We start from the raw sequence: 5,450 nt of genomic DNA on the forward strand, positions 1-5,450 counted from the left end.
CGGGGGAGGGTCAGAGAGAGAGGGAGACACAGAATCGGAAGCAGGCTCCAGGCTCTGAGCCATCAGCCCAGAGCCCGATGCGGGGCTCGAACTCACGGACCGTGAGATCGTGACCTGAGCCGAAGTCAGACGCTCAACCGACTGAGCCACCCAGGCGCCCCAAGAATTTTTTAAATATAATATCACGTCATATGAAAATAGTCAAATTTTAACTTTTTATTTAGACAACTGAATGTTTCTTATTTTTGTTTCTTGTCTGATTGCTGTGGCTAGGGTTTCCAGTACTACACTGAATAAAAGTGGTGAGTGTGGATATCCAAGTCTTTTTCCTGATCTTAGGAGAAAACTTCTCAACTTTTCAAAATTGAGTATGATGTCAACTGTATTTTTTTTCTTGTATGGCCATTATATGGAATTTTCACACTAAGCCCAATTTGTTGAGAGATGTTTAAAATCTATAGTCATGAAAACAGTATGTTATTGGCACAAAAATAGGCACATGGATCACTGAAACAGAATAGACACCTTAGAAATAAATTTACAGTTATATGGTCAATTAATCTCGCAAAGGAGGCAAGAATATAGAATGGTAAAAATAAAGTATTTTCAATGAAAATATGTTGGGAAAACAGAACAATTACATATATGTAATTGGATAGAAGTAGGATGGAATTTGATTACTTTCTAACACCATACACAAAAATAAATTCAAGATGGATTAAAGATCTAAATGTGACACCTGAAACTATAGAAATTCTAAAAATGAACACAAACAGTAGTTTCTTTGACATTAGCCATGGCAACATTTTTTAAGATATGTTTCCTAAGACAAGAGAAACAAAAGCAAAATTAAATTATTGGAACTATATAAAAATAAAAAGCTTTTCACAGCAAAGGAAACCATCAACAAAACAAAAAGACAAGTTACTGAATGGGAGAAGGTATGTGCAAATGATATATCCAACAAGGGATCAGTATCCAAAATATATAAAGAACTTATGCAATGCAACACCACAAACTTAAACAATCTGATTAAAACCTGGGAAGAAATTCTGAATAGACCTTTTTCCAAAGAAGACATACAGATGGGTAACTGACAAATGAAATGATTGTCAACATCAGTCATCCTCATCAGGGAAGGGCAAGTCAAAACCACACAGAGGGGCACCTGGGGGTCTCAGTTAGTTAAGTGTCCAACTTTGGCTCTGGTCATGATCTCTCAATTTGTGAGTTTGAGCCCCGCATCAGGCTCTCTGCTGTCAGCACAGAGCTTGCTTCAGATCCTGTCTCCCTCTCTCTCTGCCCCTCCCCTGTGTGTTCTCTCTCTTTCTCTAAAAAAATAAATAAACATTTAGAAAACACAATGAGATATCACCTCATGTGAGTTAGAATGGCTAAAGTGAAAATGACAAGAAATAACAAGTGTTGGTTTGGATGTGGAGAAAAAAGAACCCTTGTGCACTGTTTGTGGGAATGCAAATTGGTAGAGTCATTGTGGAAAACAGTATGAAGATTCTTCAAAAATTAAAACTAAAAATACTGTATATTCCAATAATTCCACTATTGGGTATTTGCCAAAAAGAACTCATGAAAATTTAATTCTAAAAGATATATGTAACCCTATGTTTATTGTAGCATTACTTATAATAGTCATGATATGGAAACAAGCTAAGTGTCCATCCATAGTTGAAAGGGTAAAAGAAAAGCAGTATAGAGCCCAACTTCATGAAGGCTCTCAGCACCCCGTTGACCCTCAGGCACCCAGCACACACCAGCCACTTTGCCATGATACCTAAAAGAAAGTTCATCTCCACTGAGGGGGTGGCAAAGGAGGAGCCCAAGACGAGATTGGGGACGTTGTCAGACAAACCCGCTCCTGAAAAGTGGAAACAAAGCCAAAACAAGTGGCAGGAAGGAATAAATCTTCAGACAAAAAAAGTGGAAACAAAGTGGAAAGGGGGACCAAAGGGAGAACAGGTTGAAGTGGCTAACCAAGAAATGAAAGAAGACTTACATGCAGAAAATGGAGAAACTAAAAATGAGGAGAGTCCAGCCTCTGATGAAGCAGGAGAGAAAGAAGCCAAGTTTGATTAATATCACATACCATGTCTTATCAGTGCTCCCTGTCTCCTTTCTTGTACAATCCAGAGGAATATTTTTTATCAACTATTTTGTAAATGCAAGTTTTTTAGTAGCTCTATAAACATTTTTAAGAAGGAAGAAATCTCATTCATACTACTTTTTAAGTGTAAATGTTTTTTTTAAGAAGTGAAATAATTGTATGGTTGTTTACTTTTTGGTACAACAAGAAAATAGCGGTATATTGAATATGGGAGGCTTTGATTATCTTGGGTGTCAGCTTAACATTCCATACATGGGATAGGTTTTTTAAAAAGGTTTATTTATTTATTTATTTTTGACAGAGACAAAGCATGAACAGCAGAGTGGCAGATCCACACTGTCAGCACAGAGCCAGATGTGGGGCTCGAACCCATGAACTGTGAGATCATAACCTGAACTACAACCAAGAGTCAGGCACTCAACTCGATAGTTGTTTTATCCTGGAAAAAGCGTTCCTGGATGGGGTAGTTTTTATATCCTATAATACAAAGCATACTAAATGGAAATCTGGAGTCAGTCATACATTTAATATGTCTTGAACATTTTATTTTTTTTATTTTATTAAAATTTTTTTCAACATTTATTTATTTTTTGTGACAGAGAGAGACAGAGCATGAACGGGGGAGGGGCAGAGAGAGAGGGAGACACAGAATCGGAAACAGGCTCCAGGCTCTGAGCCATCAGCCCAGAGCCCGACGCGGGGCTCGAACTCACGGACCGCGAGATCGTGATCTGGCTGAAGTCGGACGCTTAACCGACTGCGCCACCCAGGCGCCCCTGTCTTGAACATTTTAAATTACTACTATTCCCATTTGTTCTTGGTAGGATTGTTTCCTGAGGAAAACCACTCCTTGATCTTGGCTCTCCCTGGCAGAATTTTGTGCACTCCATAACATCTTTGTAGTGGTAGTCCAGTTTATCTAGTAACTTTGTCAATGTGCTATATAAGATTGAAAATTTGGATATGTAATGTATATTTTATTATTTGTGAAATAATGGGACTTAACAATGTTACAGTGTATCAACATTTAATATATTGGTAATTTATATACTGTTAAGAAAAATTTGCCTCCAAATTTTAAGCAGGATTGCCACTGGAATAACTCACAAAACAATTGCAGCTACGTGACCTTTTTGGGTTTTCAGTATATATGTTAAGAATTGTGTACAAATTGAAATTTGTGTAGTGATCCTTAGAACAACCAATAAAATATCAATTATAAAAGTAGTATATATACACAATTGAATATTAATCAGCCTTAAAAAATGAAATCTTGCTTTTGCAACAACATGGATGCCTCTACAGAATATTATACTAAGTGATACAGGTTAAATCTGAGGCCGTGATGCCTCCAGCTTTGGTTCTCTTTTTCGATATTACTTTGACTATTCAGTGTGTTTTCTGGTTCCATACAAATTTTAAGATTGTTTGTTCTACCTTTGAGAATGCTGGTAGTATTTTGATGGGATTGCATTGAATGTGTAGATTGCTTTGGGTGGTATCAACATTTTAACAATATTTGTTCCTCCAACCCATGAACATGGAATTTTTTTTCATTTCTTTGTGGCTTCTTCACTTTCTTTCAATAAGCTTTCTATAGTTTTCAGTATACAAATCTTTCACCTCTTTGGTTAGGTTTATTACTAAGCATTTTATGATTCTTGGTGCAATTTTAAATGGGATTAATTCCTTGATATCTCTTTCTATTGCTTCATTATTAGTGTATAGAAATGCAACTGATTTCTGTACATTTATTTTATATCCTGAGACTTAGCTGAATTCATGTGTCAGTTCTAGCCGGTTTTTTGGTGGAGTTTTTCAGGTTTTCCATGTAGAGCATTATGTCATCTGTGATGGTACTGGCACAAAAACAGACACATGTACCAATGGAATAAAATAGAGAACCCATAATTAGACACACAAATTTATGGCCATTTAATCTTTGACAAAGCAGGAAAGAGCATCCAATGGAAAAATGACAGTCTCTTTAGCAAATAGTGCTGGGAAAACTGGACAGCAACATGCGGAAGAATGAAACTGGACCACTTTCTTACACTATACATAAAAATAAATTCCAAAATGGATGAAAGACTCAAATGTGTGACAGGAAACCACCAAAAATCTAGAAGAGAAAACAGGCAACAACCTCTTTGACCTCAGCCACAGCAACTTCTTACTTGACACGTCTCCAAAGGCAAGGGAACTAAAAGAAAAAAATAAACTATTGGGACCTAATCAAGATAAAAAAGCTTCTGCACAGCAAAGGAAACAATCAACAAAACTAAAAGGCAACCAAAGAATTGGAGAAGATATTTGCAAATGACATATCAGATAAAGGGCTAGTATCCAAAATCTATAAAGAAAATACCAAACTTAACGTCTGGAAAACAAATAATCCAATGAAGATATGGGTAGAAGACAGGAACAGAAAAAGACATTCAAATGGCTACCAGACACATTAAAAGATGTTCAACATCACTAAAAATCAGAGAAATACAAATCAAAACCACATTGAGATACCAGCTCACACAGATCAGAGTGGCTAAAATTAACAACTCAGGAAACAATAGATGTTGGTGAGGATGTGGAGAAAGGGGAACCCTCTTGCATTGTTGATGGAAATGACAACTGGTTGGAAAACAGTATGGGGTTCCTCAACACAGTAGATATAGAGCAACCCTACAACCCATCAACTGCACTACTAGGTATTTATTAAAGGATACAAGGAGCTGATTCATAGAGGTACTTGTACCCCAATGTTTATACCAGCACTATCAACAATAGCCAAATCATAGAAAGAGCCCGAATGTATATCAGCTGAGAAATGGATAAAGAAGATGTTATACACACACACACACACACACACACACACACACACACACATGTATGTATACACACACACACACACACACACACACACACACACGGGAATACTACTCACTACTTGGCAATGAAAAGAATGAAATCTTGCCATTTGCAACTACGCGGATGGAACTGGAGGGTATTATGCTAAGTGAAATTAGTCAGAGAAAGAAAAATATCATATGACTTCACTCATATGAGGACTTTAAGAGACAAAACAGATGAACATAAGGGAAGGGAAGCAAAAATAATATAAAAACAGGGAGAGGGACAAAACACAAGAGATTCTTAAATATGGAGAACAAACAGAGGGTTACTGGAGGGGTTATGGGAGGGGAGATGGGCTAAATGGGTAAGGGACACTAAATAATCTACTCCTGAAATCATTGTTGCACTATATGCTAACTAACTTGGATGTATATTTTAAAAAATAAAAAAAAATAAAAATAATAGAAGCAGCTCTAGG

At 36.7% G+C, this 5,450-nt stretch overlaps 1 pseudogene; it reads left to right on the forward strand.

Moving 5' to 3' along the window:
- Positions 1-1,785: 1,785 nt before the first annotated feature.
- Positions 1,786-2,213, forward strand: LOC121025348 (non-histone chromosomal protein HMG-14-like; annotated as a pseudogene).
- Positions 2,214-5,450: the final 3,237 nt, after the last annotated feature.

Source organism: Herpailurus yagouaroundi, unplaced genomic scaffold (genome assembly GCF_014898765.1).
Source record: "Herpailurus yagouaroundi ecotype Mexico unplaced genomic scaffold, PumYag 67623, whole genome shotgun sequence".
NCBI classification, from domain to species: Eukaryota; Metazoa; Chordata; class Mammalia; order Carnivora; family Felidae; genus Herpailurus; species Herpailurus yagouaroundi.